Source organism: Ambystoma mexicanum, chromosome 4q (assembly GCF_040938575.1).
Source record: "Ambystoma mexicanum isolate Mex_15411 chromosome 4q, UKY_AmexF1_1, whole genome shotgun sequence".
In the NCBI taxonomy this organism is placed as follows: domain Eukaryota; kingdom Metazoa; phylum Chordata; class Amphibia; order Caudata; family Ambystomatidae; genus Ambystoma; species Ambystoma mexicanum.
In genome coordinates this window covers 283,869,329-283,892,310 of record NC_090928.1, presented here as the reverse complement: position 1 = coordinate 283,892,310, position 22,982 = coordinate 283,869,329, and positions in this window count along the sequence as shown.

The window sequence follows — 22,982 nt, the reverse complement described above, 5'->3', positions numbered from 1 at the left end:
TAGAGGATATAAAAAATTGCATTTTTTGGCTAAGATGTGTGTCAGGTTATAGCCGAGCTCTCTTGATAGCTATTGTACAGGTATGTAAAGTATTCAAAGGAACATTAGCATTAACCGAGGTGGCTGGGTGAGAGTCTATGAGATAATGCTCTTTTTTTAATAAAATAACGATGGCATTTTTTTCATTAATATTTGATATGTCGGTGTAAGCGTTTTTATAAACTATTTACACAATATAAAATAAATAATAAATGGTATATTATCTTAACGCTCACATGCTCTATGGGGCAGGGGGGGCGCTTATAATACCACAACAATTAAAATAAATAAAATTAAAATACATTCTTATGTTATTGAGGTTTTCCCAGCGCTTCACTTCTACGTGAATGGGATCTTGGCGCTCTGGATGGTCAGAAGGATAGCGGGATTTTATGTGGTTAAGGTGGACAGAGCGAAAATGCAAGACAACCGCTTGTGCTGCATTGTGAGAATGTTGCACACTTTGAATGACGGTGACAACACAGTTGAGATCACTTTCCACTCCACTGCCTAGGGGTGCAGCTAATGACACTGCCATTTTTCTCCTCCGTGGTTCACTCAATAGCCCTGGGGGAGGAAGATTTCTCAGCAGCATGACATCATGTTTGGTCCCATGAGCGACACATGCAAAACAGCCACGTTCTCTTTTAGTGCTGAACTTTTCACACTTCGCTAACCAGCACTTCTTTGTTTAAAAGGGACATTCATGCAGGATTTCTAGAGTGGGTGTCGCTGGCAGTGTACATCTGACTCAATTGTTATGTTTTGACAACTCGTGCATAGGGCTTGTGTCCGTGCGGGACTTTAACTCAAGATGGTAGCCAAGGAAGCAGAACTGGGGCTTTGTTTCTGCAAAGAAACCCCCACGACAGGGAAAGAAGGTTGCGAACTTGTGTCGAAACTGGCCAAAAGGAGGCCATCTTCCTAAAATGCAATGCCATTTCGGAAACTGCCTTGTCCTTAACGATTTGAGCGAACATCAGTGTGCTCTTACTGTCGATCTCACCGACACTGTTACACGTGTCCATGAAAGGCTTGCAAGTGACACTGCACCATCTGATGGAGAAGACTGTGGACTTTGAAAGGTAATGCATTTCCATCGCTGCATAGCATTTCCAGTTAGTTCAATAAAAGGTACCAAAACCTGCATCTTGATTACTTGATTACTGATGTGACAGAGAAAGAGACCAGCTGAGAGCCTCCCACCTCACCCCCCCCCCCTCCCCTGATAAAATAGCCCACAGCGAGAAAAGCAGAACGCTGGCAGCAGCCAAACACAATAGGGCTTAACTGATTTGCAAACTAACAATATTCTTTCAGAATGAAAAGAAAGAAAACCTAAGACTTCAACAAACAAAGGAAACTCCGATTCCATTGTGCAATGAAGCATATTTTTTTTAAAAAACGGCTGAGCACATGCTATTGGTTTTGTATTGCAAATCTGATAAATGAGGCCCAGGATGGACTCTGGGATCAGCTGGACAGAGAGAGGGCCCCTGGGGATGGAGTGCCCGGCTGGCGCATCCAGTCATTTGCATAAATGAAATCACATCCTCTGCCCGGAGCACTCCTCTGTTTCCCTTTGTTGTGGACTGCACAGTCCCTGCGTCCTAGAGAGACAACTGTGTTTTTTTTCCTCGCTTCCCTTCACCGGGAGTGTGACTGCTCACACGTTCTTAAGCGGGCCATCTTGGGCGCCACGTTTTTAACTCCCGCACTGTGTGTACAGTAGCTGTCCCCCAATCCACTCACAGGAGCGCGGCCATTACACGCTCGTGTTTTACAGCGTCCCCCTGCCGCAGCCCTGGTGTTAACAGCCCTCTTGCTCGAAGGGGGAAGGGCGGGGGGGGGGGGGTGGGCAGGCAGCGGAAAGAATCAATCCATCAGGCCTAGCATCTGTTAAGGTCCAAAGTGTCAAGAAACACATTTTTTGGAAAGGGGCGATATTTCCTTTTCATGAAAAAGTAGAAGGGGGAGGAGGTCTTTCCACCACACTTTCTTTGGGCGCATGCGTCTCCGAGTACTTCCCATTTGGGCCCCTTTCCTCTCACAAACTGAACGCTGTTTTATTATCTAAACCCTTTATTGTCCACACGCCGTTGAAAATGCAGGAGACAAAAAGCGAGTGTTTGTGTTATGATTTGTTTTCTTGTATGTATTGTCCCTCATTTAATTTTCGGCGATGCAATTGTTATAAAAATTACAGACTCGCGGTGCTAAACAACGACCAGCCAGCATTTCATGGCAACATCCATTTTTACTATTATTAGGGGTCAAATATCGCGAAAAATAAATATATTTATAAAAATAAAGGTATGTCTGTTATCGAAATATTCGAATCCTCGAGCAAAACTCCTACTTGTTATTCAGAGTGGAGCACGATGGAGCCCCTGGCCTGTTTGCCATTATTTCAAATATATTCTTTTGTGCTGAGAGGAGGTTTCTGGAAATCAATTCTTCCCCCGCCACACAATAGGATCTCTCTCTTGTGCGGCCTTTGTGAAGGCGCAGGGCCCTGTTTTTCTCCCCGGTGCTTTCCACTGTTATTCACTAAGTAGAAAACCTGCATTGTTAACTGTTAAACGGGTACCTCTCGCAGAGCTGAGGGCAGTTTTGTGGCACTCTTACCCGGGCCACCTGCTGCTGTTGGTTGGCTGCGTGCCGCCTTCCCAGCGGAAAGGGCCAGACTCCGAGGTTTGCCATTTGCCAGCGCTTGTTTTTCTCTTCTTTATGACTGCAGGACTTGAAGTTCAAATTGAACAGTTGACTCTCACAACTGTGCTTACTTTTAGACTGCATAACTTTGCTAAACGTCGGCCTGTTTGCGTTGTTAGCAAAGATCGACCTCAGTTTTAGAGATTTTTGACTTTGCAGGGGCCTCTTTTAAGACCAGTCAAGGGCACCCGAACCCATGAACCCTATTCAGCTTTTCAGCACATTTTACAGGATTCTGCTACCACCAAACTGTATTACCATTACTGCCACTTGGACTGTCGGTATTACCAGCAGATTACGAATGGCGGTAGGCAGTGTTAGTCCGCATTTCACTGGAGTCCCTAGGGCTCTATGTGGGATTTCGGCAGCGGTAATTCTTCATAACTAGAGGTGAATCCTCAAACTTTCCACGAAACTCATAGTTGGAGCTGTGCGGTAATGCGGTGGAACACGGTAACAAAGCTGCATTTTACCCATACCGCCCAACTTGTAATGAAGCCCAATGAGTTAACGAAGAGCACTTGGCTGCGCTCACCTTTCACCATTGATCTATGTATTTTTTTCAGCTTCGTACCCTCAGAACATTTTTGCATTAGTTTACTTTCTCGCATAAAGTTTAATGGTAAATGCATTTGTTTACAGCCACGTTGATTTTTGTAACTGTATCAACTTGGAATTGTAAAAGATTGCTTTACATAAGTATACAGCATGCCCCAGCAATTTTGCTGACGCATTTGGGACGAAGAAACAGAACCTCTCCCATTCTTTGAATGTTCCATTGGTTGGCCATTACAAGCACAGTAGAAATTGCAGCAATACAGCGATAATGCTGTTACCGCCACATTACCGCTGCCTTACTGCCCTGCCGTTCTGTGAGTCTGGAGGTAACCAATGGCGATTCCGCCGAAATCCCCATGGCGTCTCACTGACTCTAAAAAGGGGGACCACCCTACCACCACCTGTAATGCCATGGTACATCTGCAGGACCAAGTGGTGGTAACAGGAATTCCGTTTGGCCATATTTTGGTGTATTTACTGCGAGAATACTACCAAACTCATAATGAGGCCCTATGGTTGGTGCTTAAGTCTTACTATAATTATGCATCAATTTTTCTACAAAATTGTTTCAATTGAAAGTCGCCAGAACGTTGGAATCACTATCCTCAGTTCCGCTTACTGTTCCCAAATTCAAGTATGTGAAGTGGGGCGGGATGCTTTTTCGGTGCAGGGTACTTACTGCCTTGTCAAATTCTTTGGCCGCTACCCGCATCACTGCTGACTATTTGGAGTTCAGCTGCAAAATAAAGGCATATCTTTTTCTGCATTAGTACTTGAGAACCTTGTTGTAGGTAGGTTTTGTGGTTTCTGGTCTTGTTCCCGGCGCTATGATGCCTTTTCAAGAGGAATGTGTGCTTTATAAATCCCACTACTATACACGCCATGTTCATATTGTTAGAGGTAAGCCTTGAGTGACTTGAATAGGGCATTGAGATAATGGCCGAGATTTCACTGTCAAACGCTTTTGATGATTGGATAGGCTTGCTGAATCCATTCCATAGCTATCTTTCATACTTGTAGGAGTACACAGTAACTGTACCAAATTCCCATAAGCATTCTTATTTAAAGTTAGGAATGGCAACATGGCAAACAGGATTCACCTCCTCCGCCTGGGTCATACTCTTTTGTTGTAAGTGAGCTCATACTCACCTGGGTGCACGAGTTAGAGGCACTGACTGTGAAAACATATGAAAACCGCAGATCCTACAGAGGTGCCAGTATGTTCCAAGTCAGCCATGTGTAGCCAGTGCAGGCTGGATGTTTTTGTTTGCATTCTGGGACTTTGTAGTTCTGCGTTTGCTTTTTGGTAAAGCACACTATGATCAATGCCTCCTGTTACTCACATTGTGATATTTTCTCCTTGGTAAAGTGATATTTGCTCTCCACTATAGATTTTGAATCGGCCTCTCCTGCTATCTCATTAAACTCACTGGGCCTCATTACGAGTTTGGAGTTATTAGCTATGTGCGGCATGGCTACCTCCAAAATCAGGTCCGGGTTCCCTGAATGGGGATTTACCGGGTCATTCCAACCTTGGAGGACCCGGTATTTCTCCACTTCGGGAAGCCATACCCATTCTCATTCGAGCCCCCACAGGGCTCAATGGGAATGGGGAGGGAGCTAATAACGACCCCCGTTAATAACAGGCCCAGTATTGGCTTCCCGGTCCTTTAGCGTATCCCGCTAAGGACCTCGGAATGCAGTGATAAGGGGTTAACGGCACCAGCATCCTTACCAGGGCCGTTAACCCCTTACCGCCGCACTCGGAATGAGGCCCACAGTCTTCTCTTAAAGAGGCACACATTGCAAGGACAACAAAAATGGCAGAAGGGCGCTCTACACGACCACTTTATTGTTACAATTTAGACTGCAATACTTTTTTTCTCGGTAAATTGCACTATGATATTCACTCCATGCTTATCGCATTGTGATATTTTCTCCCCACAACTGCAAAGTGATATTTTCTCTTTATTAAAGTGCACTATGATATTTGCCCCCGCTACTTGAACTAACCTTTCTCTCTTCCACCATAACAGTTATCACATCTCACCACAGCACAAAATGCAATGTCCAGAAACTCCACAAAGCATGAACTGATGTGTAACACCACACAAATCATCTCAAAACACCAACTCACTCACAGACCACCCCACACAACTGCAAGGTTCAAACAGACCATAACTGACATTAACCATATAGAAAACATGCTTGTCCACCTCAGGCTGCACCCAGGGAACATTCTAAGGGACTGCGCACCAAAAACAATTAGAAGCTTACCCACACACGGAGTCCAGGGTCTGCTGTTCTGCATGCATCAACAGAAAAACAAAGCAATCTTGCACTGCTCCCTCTTCGTCTACTAACAGAACTCAGGCCATTTTTCTTTAGGCCATAATGCATCAACTATGAAAAAGGAGCCATGAACTATATAAATACTGATAGGATAATATAAGATAACATTTATAAAAGAAAAAAGAAAACTTTAACAATCCGCAGATGCGCTGGCGTGGAACAGGTTGACCACTTTGGACACTTCACTCATTGCCTTACTTACAAACAGGCCCTGCATAGCTTCTGTCTTTACTGTTGCTTTCTCTCTTCTGCGCTTTTTTGAATTGTTGATTCTTTTGTCTGCTTCTCTTATTCTGTTTTTTTTTTTTACCTGAGTCTGCCCGAAGGCCCATTCAGCCTTCTAGTGCTGACTGTCACTTCTCAGGTCCATATTTCAAATCCATGTCTATCCATGGCATTCATTCTAAAACTATTTGCACGCTACAAGTGTTTTAAACAATTCACCATTTTGGTAGTCCAAGTTTTGCTCTTTGCCCAACTTCCTTTTTACAATAGTGGAGTACTGGGAAGAGAGAGGGATGCAAAATTAATGTCTGGATTACTTACCAGTAAACTTCATTACTCCACGTCCTACTCTTCCTTGTCCCACTACCTATGTATGAGGGCCAGTGACTCATACATAAGTATTGGGATGAGGAAGTGATTGGTTCTCTGCATGCAGTGCTAGGCGGATAGAACCCAGCTCATTTTCAGACTACCCTCGGCCTCCTCCTCGCCTTCCCTCATCTCTGACTGTCTGTCTGCTATCAAGGAGTGGTGTGCCGCCAAAGACCTCTGCCTTAATGCCAGTAAGACTGAGATTTTACTCATCGGCACACCCACCCCCTCCTTCCCTGTAGCACTCTGGCCGGCCTCTCTTGGCCGTCTTCCTGCTCCCACCTGGAGGCTAAAAATCTCTGGGTCATCTTTGACTCCACACTCTCCTTCTCTCCTCACATTTCCGATGTCTCTAAGAACTTACACTACCAGCTACACCTCCTCAGCGGTATTCTTCCTTTCCTCTCCATTCCTCAGAAGCTCACCGTCTCCAGAGCCCTGGCTCTTTCTAGGCTGGACTATTGTAACAGCCTCTATCTAAATCTACCTGCCTCTATTCTCTGCCCTCTTCCACTTATCCAGAACAGGACTGCAAGACTTGTCCTTGGCCTCAAGCCCAGGGATCGTATCTCTCCAGGACTGAAATCTCTGCACTGGCTTCCAGTGGCTGCGAGGATTAAGTTCAAAACCCTCTGCATTGTCCACAAGGCCTTCTGGGGCATGAGGCCACAATACCTTCAACTCTCCCTTCCCAAATATCTTTCTCCTCGAGCTCTTCGCTCATCAGCCTCCAACTCCCTCAGGGTCAGTCGCTTCTCCAAGCAATGAGTTGGTGGTAGATCTCTCTCATCGGCAGGGCCTCCCTCTGGAACAGCCTACCCGCCTCCCTGAAACTTGAGAAGAACCATTTCCGGTTCCGGAAGCACCTCAAAACCTTCCTCCTTGCTTCTGCTTTCTCTCCACCTCTCCCCTGTTGAATTCCTGGCTGAAACTACACTGGTTACCTGGCCACCCTTTCTGATCTCTGGCCCAGGCCCCACCAATTGCACACCTGCTCTGCCTCCCTGGCAACCCCCGCACATGGGGAATGTTATTCTGTATCCCTATAGTTCCCTCCCAGCACTTATGTCTGCTCTTACCTTGCAATTGCCATCATCCGGCCGTTTTATTTATCTTATTATTCGACTATCCCATGTACTGCACTCTCCCCCTCGCTTCCCCCTCGCACTTTTCCCTTTCCCCCTTCCTTTGTACTTGCGCGATCTGAATGACACTCGGCCTAGTAAGATTGTTGTCTGTCTTCCCCCTGTTTCCCCTCCCTTGCCTCATCGCGCCTCGAAACACTTTTGTATAGGCACATTATAAATGCCATATCATATCATATCATCTGCTAGAGGCATGAATGTGCAGAAGGAATGGCCAAACATTTTGCAAACCCCAGCTTCTGTTGCAGTTAACATGTTCAACATAGTGGTTTTACATCGTCATAAGTCTCAATGCACGCAACTCAACCTTGATCATGTTGAACCCATTCTGTGTCGCCCGCGAGCTGGACCAGTTCCCATTTCACGATCTGCAACCATTTGGCATTTGCTGTGGCCTGGACTCCCAGTAAAGATGCAAAAAAGGATTCTGCTTAGTTGAAGAGCCTGTATTCTTCTGCTATTTCAGCAAGCAATGTGGACAAGTTTTTTGGATATGTAATGTGATGTTTAAATCATCTGTGGTGGTTGGAACTGTCCTTTTCCTGGCAGGATATGGAACTCTTGTGTGGGCAACAGGTCCTTATCTTAATCTTTGACTGTGGGAAGACTAGTTGGTCCCTCGACAGGTTGTGCTGTCCCGTCCAGTGTTCTTCTAGGATTACTAATAACAGTGACTGCAATGTGGCCAGCGAACAACAGCCCCTCCATGATGGTGGGAGGTGGAAATAAGCTTGTCGGCGACAGACCCAGTAGTAATCCATCATCTCTGCTGTTCTTTCTTCATGTCTGTGATCAAGAGGGTCTTATTACAACATTCATTTGAGCCAACAAAAACAGTACCCTTGCTATGGAAATAAAGTCTATATTCTTCTTCCTTGTGCACTCGCACCGACTTTTCCATTGTTGCAATCCAAGTCAACCATGTGATATGCTCTATCCAGATTTTCACACAGAAATTGTCCACTCGTGCTATCCTTTCCTTGCTATATGTTACCAGTCCTTCTGCCAAGCAAGGTAGTGTGATGTCCTGCCAGTTATTATTGACCTTTTCCCACCCTTTCACCATCAGATAGGGTTGTTCCACAAACTTGATGTTTTTTAGATCATTGATGCGCTTTGCAAAATCTGGACCCACCATTCGCAGTTGCACACTATGTGCCTGGAACATATCTTTAGTTCTGCATAGTGTGAGAAACCAGAAGGCTTCTCACCCGCTAATCCCCGGGGATCTGTCATCCAGGGGGCCAGGACACAGCCATCACTTTTGGATCCAGTCCCTGGGGGTGGACCAGCGCAGGAGTATCACCTGGAAGAGGGTTCTTTGGGGAGCGGGAGGGGGGCACCGAATGGTGAGACGCGGTATCCCCCTCTGAATAATACCCTTTCCCCATCCTACAAGCTAGGATATCTAGGAATTCAACCTAATCCCCTTTTCTGACACAAACACTTTCTCACGGACAGTTCACTAAGAGTGACAACCTACAGCTCTACACCTGACATGTCACAACACCATGGACAGACAAGGTCAGGCAATTACAGATTATTACACACACCTGATTTCCATCACACTTCCCCACACGGATAAAAGGCAGAGCAAAAAACCACACTCTGAGCAAGGAAAACCACACAAGGAAACATCAGTTCCAAGATGGCAGTTTAATACAAGGAGAAAGATGGCATGCTCAAGTGACGTCACCCATTACATATGTACATAAACATGGCCGCCCAGGGATCAGGACAGACGCAGCTTTTGCGACGCTGATCCCTGGAGCATCCACTTTGCCTGTCAGCTATCGTGAAGTACCTAACCTCGGTAAGTGATGATCTCGTAGCAGCCTCTTTAGATTCTCTTTTCTCTGAGATCAATTTTTAATCTACTTACTTACTATTGCAGAAGACTGCATTTCCTAGATGGATTTCCTTCGGCATAAATGCATCAGCATCTTGCTCAATTGAACTGCATATGATCTATTGGGGATTTCACTCCACCCTTAACACCTGGGCGCATCCGGCACCTGCTTCTACCTTTAATGTGCTACTATTCTTTGTGGTAAGCACCTTTATTTACTATAATAACTAACTAGATGTTTGAACTTCACATCTTTAGAGCTCACGAACGACTTATATTTTACAGAGTCCGGGTGGAATGCTAACTACTTTGTAATAATACGCCCATCAGGAGCTCTGGCTCCCCTCCAGCACATCCAGTACAGTGCACATAGGCAAGACTATGACGTCACGTTGATATCAATAAGTCCCCCACCGTAATGTAGGTAAGAGAGTGACTTATTAATAATTAGCACTTAGACTGTAGCAATAGTCACCTTCATGCATATATTTACCACAAGTATTCAGCTCATCATATGACACAAACACATAGGATTGAGTACCCACAAACTGATTTGTGGACCTTAATTAATTAACAGGGTTAAATCCCATCCAGATATATATTAATGTAAATACTCCAGTCCGATATTTTAGTACTACAAATAAAATCTCAGAATTATTATGAGTGCATTGACTAGCTAGGGAGTTTATCCTTCCCTTTTGTATATTATTGATGCATGACATAATTCCAGTTTCTTTGACTGATCACTGCAATTGTTCTTGAACTAATGAATTAATGTCCTAAATCTGTTGACAGATTCACTAATGTTATCTTCAAAAAATGTTTTTCTTCTAGAAATTGATTGGATGGAATTTTTGGCCCCGGATGAACGCGTTACGAGTAGTGAATACTACTCGAAATGCGTTGGGCTACTCTATATAATAAACCAATTTTTTGGATTATAAAGAAATGAACTTGCCTGATGGTCTAAATTGTTAAATGAAACAATACATTTGTATGTCACCATATGTAATGTAACTTGATGTCATGTCATACTAGTGAATTAATTTATTCATGAATACCCTCTTTCTTAAGGGGAACAAACACTAGAATGGACTTTTCCAAGAACCCTTAGGCTTTGGCCATTTAAGAGTGTGCAGGGGACGTAGGGTTCCTAATTGGAACTCCTCTTGTTTTGCAATTTACATCCAGATTAGATACCAAAGCTGAGCCTTTCTCCCCTGCACCTTTAAACTTCTCTAAACCAGCAGCTAAACAAAACATCACATAGCTCACAAGTATCTATAATCTACAAACGAACCATAGTATAGTTGTGCTACAGTGTTCTTTCTGTATGTCCCAACACCATCACAGCAAGGTCAGGCAATTACGGATTAAAATGCAGAGCACAAAAGCTCACTCTGAGCCAGGCAAACTACACAAGGAAACAGCAATTCCAAGATGGCAGTTTAATACATGGAGAAAGACGGCGAGACCAGAGAGAGTCACAAGGAGGGAAGTACACGTGAATTCTAAATACTGTTACTTTCGTGAGCCTTGGAGAGTAGGAAACCGAAGACTAGGAACTAAGGCTGAACAAACCTGCACAGTGTGTCGGAGGTACCCGGGGCTCTCCCACATCGATAACCAAGGTGGGGAGGAGCGATTGCTGCCATGGTACTGTCCTTGGATCCTACAACAAAGCAGCGTCAGAAAAGACAGCACAGCCGGTGAGTCGGAGAGAGTGATACAAAACCAGCTTGTGTTTTGAACTAAGGTTGCGGCAAAATTGTACAAAGAGAACAGTGTGTGAGGCATTTGCAAAGAGCAATGCAAATTTAAATGGAAACCAAAAGGACTAGTTGAACTTTATAATTGATCTTTGGGAGGCCAAGAAAATATACGATATACAGAGTGGTCCGGCACCACGTGGGTGCTCATTCGAAAAGTCTCTGTTAGGTATCCATCTGATGCTAAGTGTGAGAAAAAGGAATATTGAGATTGAAGTGGTCATGTAATGGGTCAAGCTAAACCCTGTGCACATTCAAAAGTCATCGTTAGTTTAAGGTACATCACAATTGGTCTGAGCCCGGCTGAGGGAGACAAATTCAATGAAAGAAAGGGATCTGAGCTGAGAGGGAACCATGGTGAACTGTGAGTCACCCGAGAAATAATGATCTGAGCATAGTTTGAAAGGGATCTGAGCCTGGAAGAGGGGGCTCCAACATTGAACTTTTTGTTTTGAAAAGGATCTCAGCCCTGCCAAGGGGTATCCAGGGAGAACACCCAAATTTAGTGCTGGAAAAGGAAAATAAAATGTTTGTGTTTTTGTCATATACCATGCCTTGTGAGTTAAGAGGCTTGCAAGAAGTTAAGATGTTTGGACACAGAAGGTCTTGAACTGTGAAATGGAACTGTATCCTCATGCCACAGAAGCCAGAGTGTGTGCTTTGCTCGAGTGAACCACTATTTCCCGTGCCGAAAACGTGGGGAAGGGAGGCCTACGGTTCAAACATCATGACTTATCATTTTGTGAACACTTCTTTCTATTTCATGAACATTACCTCACCTGATTTTGTAAGTTAGGGTTAAGGATTGGCAATAGTCTGTTTTTAGTATAGGCCCCTTTTAATTTGACAAAACTCCACTGGGACTGCATTATTATCATTTGATGGTCGTAGCTTGCTCCCATCTGTAGATCTAGGATTAGATAGGTGTTTATCTCACCCTTGTGAAAGTTCAGTAAACACCCTTGAATTGTGATCACTTATGTCTGTCTTACTGTGGATACCATGCCTTCTTTACAATAGTGCAAGATGAACAAGGCATTGTGCCTCTAGAATTGGCACCGATTGCAGTACTAACACCTTGGGAACCCCTGATGCGAGTAGGATGAGTGAACACACCTAATAGATTCCATTTACAATGTTTCTCCCCACACCACTCATATCAGAATACCATGAGTTGGTGAACTCGGGATGATGAATATATTCAATCACATCCAAACCCAGCCCTTGATACATATCATACTTTCGTCATAATTCTCTTTTCATTATTCTATACCTGCTTTCAAGGATGGCAACTTTACTAGTGCTATTGGAAATAACATTATATCTTTTCGCAGACATAGCCATTCTCCGACTTGCTAAAAAAAACCTTTTAATTGATTCCCCCACTGACGTATTATGCTTATTAAAGTCATTACATTCATTTCCATTATAATTGTTAGTGTTCACATTAGTGTTAACATATTTAACTCCACTCATATTATTAACATAACGAAAAAGAGAAATGTACAAGATGTACTTTGTACTCAAAGAAAGAAATTAAAAAAGGAAGGAGAGGAAGAGAGAGAGAGAAAGGAAAAAGGAGAGAGAGAGAGAGAAAGAGAGAGCGAGCGAGAGAGAGAGAGAGAGAGAGAAGGAAAGAGAGAGAGAAAGGAAAAAGCAGAATGAGCGAGAGAGAGAGAAAAAAAGACAGAAAGATGGAGAGAAACAGAGAAAGAGAGCAAAAAGAAAGAAGGAAGGAAGTGCTCCTGAAAAAAGAAAGATATGGAACTAGGAGCTAAACTTCGGCCTGCCACTGGAACGTGATACTGCACATGTATCGCCCATGAACAGACCAGTGAGGTAGATGGGGTACAGGTACTGCTACCCTTCGTTTTAAGATAACTGATGTACCAGTGTACTCTCTGAAGGTGCCCTACAAACGTCAGAGAGGTTGACCTAGTAGCACAATTCTGTGACTTTAATAGCAAGGGAAGTACAAAACACCACTTTGTAGGGCCCTTGGAACTGAGGGTCATCCCACCTGTGCACGGAACTGTGGACATATATGAGGGCCCCAGGCAGCAGTGGTTGTGTGGTCATATGCTCGGGAGCTGTCATCTTAGTAGTATCGGCATCCGTGTCCCGGTGATCACAATCCTGGGAGGTGCAATCTGTCGGGAGACATATTTAATGGCCCTAGTTAGTGTAGTTGAATACTCCTTGAACTCATCGCCTAGCACTGATGCTGCCCTATGTGCGTCTGAAGCCCTTCTTACAGGGGATATGGGAGTATGCATATACCAGCCACTGACCACTTCATGAGGTGACAAATGGTGGTCTTTGATTGGCTGTGTGTGTAAACTGAAGAGGGCCAGGGGTAAACAGTACACCCAATTATTCTTCAACATGGTACACAGTTTAGATAAACATACTTTTAAATAACCCTTTTATTCACTCCACAATGCCATTGGCCTGAGGGTGGTAAATCGAACACATCTGTTGCTTGATGCCAAGTAGTGCTGTAACGTGCTGAAATAATGCATTGAAGAAATCTGTGCCATTGTTTGACCTTAAAATCTCGCACACACACCATCACTGGAAAACTTCCCACACTAGAAATCTAGCAGCATATGTAGCATCCGGATGTGCACATCGCTCTGCTTCCACCAACCTTGAGAAAGGGCCAACCACTGCAATGAGGTACCTAGATCCATTACAACGCTCACCCATATTGTGTAATCTATGTTTAATTCAGGGAATAGCGCAGTAGGGTGGGACAATGTGTCCCATATCATCCGTAGGGTCATCCCAGTACTGTAACCTTGACATGTGGTCCAATGTATGAACATGTCTGTGATGCTTTCCTAGATGTTTGGTATAAACCAGTCCTCCTGTATATCTACTGCTATGTGCTGCTTTGAACTGTGGGATGGTTAGTGTAACTGGTCAAAGGCTACTGCAAGCAACTTCTGGGGCATTACTGTCTTCCCAGAGCTCTCTTGTCTCCACAACAACTCTGTCAGGGATTGCTTACAACCTCTCTGTGCCCTTACTTGTAGTTCAATAATCTGTGAGATGGGCAATGCTGTGTAAGGTGCTGGAAGTTCGCTTGCGGGTAGGACAGTCACAACATAATCAGCGGGTATTTCAGTTGGCAGATATGCTGCCATTTTGGCTGCTGCATTGGGGGCTGCGTTCTCCATTGATATTTCATCTGTCCCGTTAGTGAGGGAGGCGCACTTGACCACCGCCACAATAGATGGCTGTGATAATGCTTCTTTCAGTATTTCCAGCACTGCTGCATGCTGCACTGGGGACCCATCCACCCTCCGAAACCCCCTCCTCTTCCAGTGGGATAGACCGGTGTGGACTGTGGTTGTAATGTACACCAAGTCTAAATATATTGTAACATAGCACCCTTTAGATGCTCTTAATGCTTCGAAGAGTGCTATGAGTTCCGCCGCCTGTGCAGAATAACCGTCTTATACTCTCCTTCCACAAGTCGTACCAACAATGCCCCTGTCCGTCTTTGCCCAACCACCTGATCAATTGTGGAAGACCCATCAACAATAAGTACTTCACCCCCTATCAATGCACAGTCCCTTGTTATGGGAATGTTGTCGTACTCCCCTTCATATGTGGCACAGTCATGCACCGTTATGTCCTCTGAAGTAGGCATGCCAGTAAAAAATGTGCCAGGGTTCACTGTTTTATCCCTAGCAACATGAATATGGGGTTTATAAATGGTGACCTCATATGCCGAAGACCTTTGCATAGTCAGAGTAGATTTTGACCTTTCTAGAATGACTGAACCCCCATTACAATTGTAGAACTTTTCGCTATTGCAAAAGCAGCAGCTGCCAAAGCTTGTTCGCACACAAACTGCCCTTTCATCACTCTATCTATGCCACTATAATAGTCCACTGGCTTATGGCCCATAGTGCTTTTCTGAGTCAATACTGCTGTCATAATCTGGCCATCCAAATGTGAAAACATGTAACATTCCTGCGTGTAATCAGGGGGGCCAGTACGGGTGCCGAACTGATGACTTATTTTAAGTTGGCAAACTGTTTGATTATGTCTGCCGTCCACTGCAACATGTGGTCCTTTGTTTTTTTTGTGCTTCTCTATGGGCCTGTAAAAGTGTCCTTGTGTATGCCATGCAGTAGTTACACAGGCCCAGACACTTCTGCATTTCTTTAACTGAGGTGAGACTGGGGGTGGCGTGTACTGACGCTGCCCTGTCTTAGTATTCTCTTACCATTCGCTGATATGAACTGCCCCAGATAGAGCACTTCCTGTCGACAATATTGCAATTTGGCCTTGTCGACCTTGTACCCCTTACAGGCCAGCAATTGTAGGAGTGCAACGGAGTCCCTTCGGCAGTGCTGTTCACTGTCACTACACACTAGCAGATTGTCCACGTGCTGGATAATCATACTAGACACTTGAATATTCCCTAGATCAGCATGCACTAATTTGTTAAATATGTTCAGGCTCTCGCAGTACCCCTGAGGTAACCTAGTATGTTCGAAACACATCTGGCCCTGTGTTAATGCTGTGAGGTACCTCGACTGAAGTGGAATCGAGAAGAATGCATTTTTCAAGTCCACTACAGTAAAATAATGTGGCTTCTTTGGGGATGCTACATAAAATTGTCACAGGGTTCGGAACAAATGGAAATTCTTTCTGTACTCCGTCATTTAGGGGGCACAAGTCCTGAATCATTCTCCAATTGGCCCTTGTTGATTTTTTGACAGGGTATATAACTGTGTTTCATGGGGACGTAGATGGCTCGGTGAACCTCCGGTACAGTAGGGCCTGTATTGTTCTTCTAATACCTTCCTCCGCCTTGAGAGTGGATATTTCTTTACCCTAGACAGCATTGCACCTGGCTTCAGTGTTATGCGCACATGGGTCACATCTTTCAGTAACTCTATATCATGTGGATTTGTTGTCCACAAATGTGAAGGCACATGTTGTAACTCCTGGTCAAAATCTAGAGGTGGAGTTAATTCTGCCATCAGGGCACACTTCACTCTTCGGTACTGTATCATTATGTCACAGAGGACACAGAGCTCTAGGATTATTTCCCCATCTTTGTCATTATTTTCAAGCAATTCATCATCCGTCATTTCCTTTAACTGTACCGTTGGATCTACACAGAGCCCTGTGTGCCATTCACATCTGTCCCTGTCCATTCCTAACAGGACAACCCTCTTGTCTGAAAGCAACAACCCCTGAAAATCCAACAACAATATTGTTCCCGTCACCCCCTCAGCTAACACTGCTGGACGAAAGGTAAAATCAGTGGGCACTTGCCAACAATGTTTGGCAATCTGGGGCACCAACTGCATAAGCACTGTAATACCATAAATAAACATGTCCGGGACTATGGGAATCCCGCAAACCACCACTTCCTTGTAATTGTGTGTATTATCAACATCGCCCTTACAGTGCACATCCCAGGCGTGGAGCAAACTCTACCATGATCTGTAAAGGATATAGTCATGTTTAACTTGCTGAGCAGGTCCCTGCCTAATAAATTGACAGGGGAACATTCGGAATATAGTAATGGTACCTGTACTACCTTCCCTCCCACCTTTACGTCTAGCCCCTCAGTGTATGGAACTTTGGAAATAGCCCAGAGAATCCCTGCACGTCAAGATATTTTCCTGATAGTGCATCATTTCCTTCCATGATACATGATTTAGTTGCACCAGAGTCCACCATGAATATGAACTGCTTGTTTCCTATATCCGCCCCACCAAAGGTTACTCTTCAGGGTGGATGGACGTCAACAAGACCGGACACGCAAGTGCTCTCTGTGGGCTGTCCTAATCAGGGTATGTGTTTGTTCCAGGGAATGAGAAGGGGTTTCCTCCTATCCCTGCTTCTCCTCCAAAAGGAGAGGTAGCCCTACTTGGTACCCTGTTCACAACTTGGTGCCCTGCTGCTAGTGTGGCAGATGCCACATTTGCTTATGAGTTACTTGAGGCTGTTGGTTATATGTTTGGTGTTGCCCCAGGGAATTCCCTTGGCTCTGATATCCTTGACCCAGTTGCAAATACCTTAATCCTTGGGGCCCTTGGGCCCCTTGGCCCTGTTACTGTGGTCCATAATTATACCCCACTGCAGACCTGCTCCTGCATTCCCTTGCAAAATGCCTGCACCTCAAACAATTCCAACTTTGGGATCATCCAAACCCACCACTCCTGGGTCCAAAACCTCCACCTATTGCTCCTTGAAATCCCCCTCTTCCTTGCTGTGGCCCTCCTTGTTGCAACTGTGGGCTGGGATACTGTTGCCCTCTGCCCCACTGTCCTTGTCCTCCTTCAACCCAGAGCATGGCAATAGTGGAACCTTTGACTTGTTGGGTACTCTCTATTCCTTCCACATGTATTGATGTCGATACAGTGACCTGGAAAGCAACCCTTGGCAATTTTTTCTCCACCAATTCTGCTTCTTCCCTCTGAAGCCTTTGGACTGTTTCCCTTTCCCACTCCTTGATCCTTTTACAGTAATCCACTATTATACTTTGTATTTACGGCCACCTCTTCACCACAATACCTACGATCTTATCCAACACCTTCTGTACTTCCTTTGGCAAGCCCCTCTTTACAATAAAACAGAAATGTTGTATCGACTGATCTCATGGCCCTCCCGTTTCAACTCTCCACATCTCTTGCATTTTGAGAATAAAACTAGCTTGGTCCTAATCATTACCCATAGTATGCTGCATCAGGGACTGTACATCAGGGGTATCTGGGAAGGCCCACCGTAATGTACCCCATACCTGTGCTCTAACTCCATTGTACAGTGCTCTATCATGTGTATCATCCCTTAGGGTTACTCCCGGTATCCAGCCTTAACCCACACATTCCCAGCCTGGTCTTCAATTATAGCAACCATCAAGCTCTTAGGATCCCCTCTTGCTAGGGGCACCCCTGCTGTTTGCTTTTCAAATTCATATATCAAATTGCTCGCCCCTGCTGTGAGCTGTGGGAGGACCTTAATTACATTATTCTTATCCATCGGGGGCCAGGGCACATAGTGTGACCTCCCTGCCCCCTTATGTATGAGGGGCATCTTCACCCTGCTTCCCACACCCTTCTTCATTACTCCTCTTCTATTTACCAACACCATCCGGCCGGCGCTGTTTCTCAAACTGCCCCCAGCACACAGACCTTCTACTTGGGGGGTTTTCTCAGCCACCTCTTCAACCCTTCCTTCTCCTTCGCTTTGACCCTCAGTAAAAGCTTCATCTTCCTCTTCCTCCTCATTCTCTCCCAACACCGTATTCTCCTCTCCCAGGATTATCCACCAACCGGGCTTCTTTCTTTCTCAACACCTACATGTCTTGTTCCTTCAGTATCCATCCTAAGCAGCACTTCCCCTGATTTCCATTCTCCCGACCCTTCTCTCGATGCCCCTATATCCCTTACTTCTCTTGGGGATGTCTGTATCCTTTTCATTTCTGTTATTAATTCTGTCAGACTATTCTCAAACTCCTTTGACCTGAAACCCACTGATGCTGATACTTCAGGCAGGTGAGTATACGGAAGTGGGGGAGCGGTAGCCTGTGTTGTTACTGGTGCTGAAGGGGACCTTACCACAGCAGAAGGGGTCCTTATCAGAACAAGCATAGATTGGATTGGTGTACCCTTCTATGAGATATGCTGTCAAGGGAAATCATCCCTCACACTCCACTGGCACCCCACCCTCTCCTTCTCCCTTCCTGCACTTTCCATGTTTCTGTCCCTGGACCTCTACACTGTTCCCTGATCTTCTGTGCCTTCAAACATACCCCAGAGATCTAGAATTTCTTTGTCTTCTGTAGCTGCTTCCCCTTATATTTTGCTACTAAAAATGTGGACATATGTTCCAAGATGCTCTTGTTGTGTGTGCCCTGCCCATGGGCAGAGCATCCCCACTCCTACTGCCTCCGCAATTCACTGCTTATGATATTTCTCCACCCTGTCATGATACAGGGCCTTATAGATATGTTCTATTGGTGTTCCAACCCCCATGCTACTGATATCTATCTCTTACTAACTCTGCAATGTCCTGCCGCACACGCTGCCACTTGCTTGTAACAAAATAGAAAATCAACCCGACCCTTTTCTATGTCCTTTCCTTGCACACATACCCTACTCCAGGAAACCATTCAATACCACACCACACTGCGACACACACAATTATGCCCCTTCTAGGGCCTGCTCTTTATTCAACAAAACACAAATATAATGCAACAAAATGATAAGCTAATTAAAAAAACACTACTTATTCCAGGCCTATTATGAGACCACTAGTTTAATTTCTATACTCCACCTTTAAATAATATACTGTCTTGTGGTAGCACCTTCCCTCCCCTTCTGAGGCCTTATGGAAACACACCCTTCATAATATACATTTTATCAACAAATAACCCTAACCTCATCCATGTCACATAGACGACTTCGCTCTCCACATACTCACACCTTTGACACTTCACCATGCATCTGTCCCCTACTTGTTATCTCTTACAAGAGTCTACTCACATGTGCCTGCTCACCCGAACTCCTCCGTCACGGGGCGTCACGGGGTTCTAACACCAGCTTGCACTCTCCTCTGAGCTGTGCCCCACTTCAAAGAGCAGAGAGGACTTCTCTTAAAATGACTCCTGCTAAACCACTTGGAACACGTGCTGTTTCGGGACCACCAACTGTAGGTGGGCGCGTTTCCTTCTGGAGAGGTGACCAGGAAGCCTCTGCAAATATGGGGGGACACTGGGATCATGTCGGGGTCAGCAATTGAAGACAAGTCCATGAACGCTCAAACCAGAGAGAATACAACCCACTAGGGAAGTAAGGCCCAAGTTGATCTTGTAAGGATTACAAGTTTTAATCTCACATGCAGATGAGAGCAACAGCAAAGAACTCTGCTGCTAAGAATGTTCTGCCGAAAAGTACTACAAGCAGAATATTATAAAGCAAAACATTGTGATATATGATGCAATAAATAGGGTAAAATCCCACAAGGCTGGTTGGTGTGCGCCTATACTATGATCCGTCTACCCCATAAGGGATGCCACGCCATAGGTTCCAGCCCAGTCCATCCGTCTTCCATCACGTGGGTGCTGCAGTGATCATCTTCTTCTCACGTCGAAGGTCTGAAAACAAATTAATTATGATCCTACCATACAATTATTTCATCACTCATACTGTGCTCTTGGCAGACCTTCAGATGGGCACAAAGGAGGTTCTGGGGGACTCTAGCCGTCACACACACATTTCACTTACTCCCATCTGACTCCAAGGTCTCCACTCTCATTTTGAACTATAACATATTCCTCCCAGCACCTCGCAATACAAATCACATGATTGTCGCTTCAACAATGTGCCCTCCCGTCCTCTTTGAATATTTCAGGACTTGTTACTTTGGGGTTGGTTGTCAAAGGGCAACTGGTGCCTTGGAATTCAGAGGTCTTACGTTTTAGTCAGTTATATGGGCTATAACTCGTGGTCGGCTGGGGATGGGCTGGGTCATGCTTTGGTCAGTGTGAGATAACATGCACACCAGGCGCCGCTCTATGATCGCGGCTTTGTAGAGCACATTCCTCTCGAACATCTTTGCAACAAAGAATAGTCGTTGTGGCGGTTGGAGGTGTCAGCTGTCCTCATGGGAGCTTGGGCATAGCTGGGGATATCTCTTGTCTCGCAATTTTGGGCTTAGTGCATGCAATTCCGCATTTACCGCGCAGGCCTTCCCTTCTACCTATGGTTACTAATAGTTACGCAAAATAGCAATGCTGGTCGTGCCATATGCTGTACTATGTGGATAGACTATATTTGGTTACATTGGAGTAGGGTCCTGTTAAACTGGGAGGTGTCCGTCTCGCCGTACCCCTTCCCCCTCGCCCATCATAGTGTTTTGAATGCATCTCACCTTACTCTAAAGTGCCTAAAGGGGTTGGATGGGGCCGTCCCCTTTCCAACACATGTCTAAACTGGCCTACATTGTGCAGACAGTTTGGTCATGTTTTCCTATTTTGTCATTGTATTTTTAAATTAATCATAGATTAGTGCTCCTGTGCATTGTTGGTGACTTGCATCTATTGGATTTTTGGATTGGAGCTACCTGACAAAATTTTACCAGCGTTTCTGCAGAAAGTGTGTTGTATAATGCACCATTTTAACCTATTAATAACACTATTATCTTTGAGGTAGGGGGCACCCCCAAATTCCCTTTTGGATGTTTTGCTCCCTCACTATGCTTAGCCATTCTAGCATATTTGTGGGAAATGTTTATGCCCCTTTAATAAAAAAATGCACCAGTTGCCACTGGGAGAGTGACTGGCGGGTGAATGGGTATGAATGTGCAAGGTTGGGGTCCGGGCAAAGGGCATTGGAACATGGCTATTTCCTTAAATGTCTTAATGGCATTTTTGGCCAAAGTCAACTTGTTGCATGTTATTAAATGGAGGGATGGGAGTTTATAGAGCAAGGGGGCTGGCAGATGGGACATGCTCTGTGTCATGGCATTTTTTACTTACAGAAGCGGCAACACCACTATGATGTGTGTTCTTACATGGTGGGTGGAAGAACGTGTGCAGCCAAATAAGGAAATGTTTCCTTGCTGCAGCATTGCATGTTTTACTAGCGTTGAGGGCAATGTCAGCTTGAAGAGTAAACTTACGTGATGGTGTGGGAGTTGGGCAAGCATTTGTTCATCCAGCAATAACATGTTTTCTTCCTGTAGCAGGAGATTTTTACTGGCATTTGAAGGTGGGCATCCAAACACCTGTCCTCACAATATACAAAAGTAAAGATAAGACGCCCGTCAAGGAATGAGACCAAGAGATAAGTTGCAAGGATAACAAACTTTATATAAAAGAATGTATGCAAGCAAAGAACTCTGCTGCCCGAGACCACTCTGCCAAAAAGTACACGGGCAGTACATTATACGAAGCATTTTCGTCATACATGACATCATCGTATATGTTACAAAATTACAGTGTGGACTGGAGGAGCCGTATGGCACAGCCTGCTCTATAGAGTATACCAGGCTGCAATTGGCCGTTGATTCCCAGTCGATCGGTTAGCATGTGGGTCAGCTGGGCTCATCTCTGCATTGAAGGTCAGGACAAATGTGACAAATTACTAACTGTGTAAGATAAACAACAGGAACTGATAGTAAGAGAACAATGGGGAACATACAAATCCTTGCATGAATGGGGATGCTTAGAGAAAATGGGTTAATATATTGGCATTCCGACCTCTACATTCAGGGCTTCATTGATACCAGGGTCTCACTCCCGAGTGTCTCCGCCTGGGGTTTGATCTACTATTTATGTTGCTTGATGCCTCATGATACATACAGACATGTGTTGATTAGAAGAGAATATACTGCTTCACAGGATTATGTCTATGGTGGCTGTTCTGGAATGGTCAGTACGAGGGGGTCAGATGGGTATCAAAGAGAGGGGGGGTCGTGGACTGGTGGGCTCTGGTCTGGTGAGATGGGGGTGAGAGGGCGTGGGCAGTTTAGTGAAGATGGATGGGCACTTGTGCTGGGTCCTGCTTCGATCTCATGCTCTGCGGAGAGCACATTCTGTGGAAGTGATACCAAACATTTGCAACAATAAATGGCTGGACCTCCGTGAGAACAAGGCTCGCACGGAGCTGGCAGGGGGTGGCAATGTCTTGGGCCCTACATGCAAGGTGCTGGGAAAGGGAGAGCAGAGTTTACAGAGGGATGATTTTTGGGGTTAGTAAAAAATATGGCGTCTGCGCCAATGCAAAATGGCGTCTATTTTCGGGCCTGCGAGCAACGCTATTCATATAAGTCTCTGTGTTTTATCATAAGGGGATGTGCCTTAGGGGTGAATGTCTCTCCCCCCCTTGGCCTACACATGATCTACTTACTGCAGGAAAGGCTAGGGGGGTGGGATAGGCCCATCCCCTTCCCAAAACATTAAGGGCAAAGCCAACAAGTGAA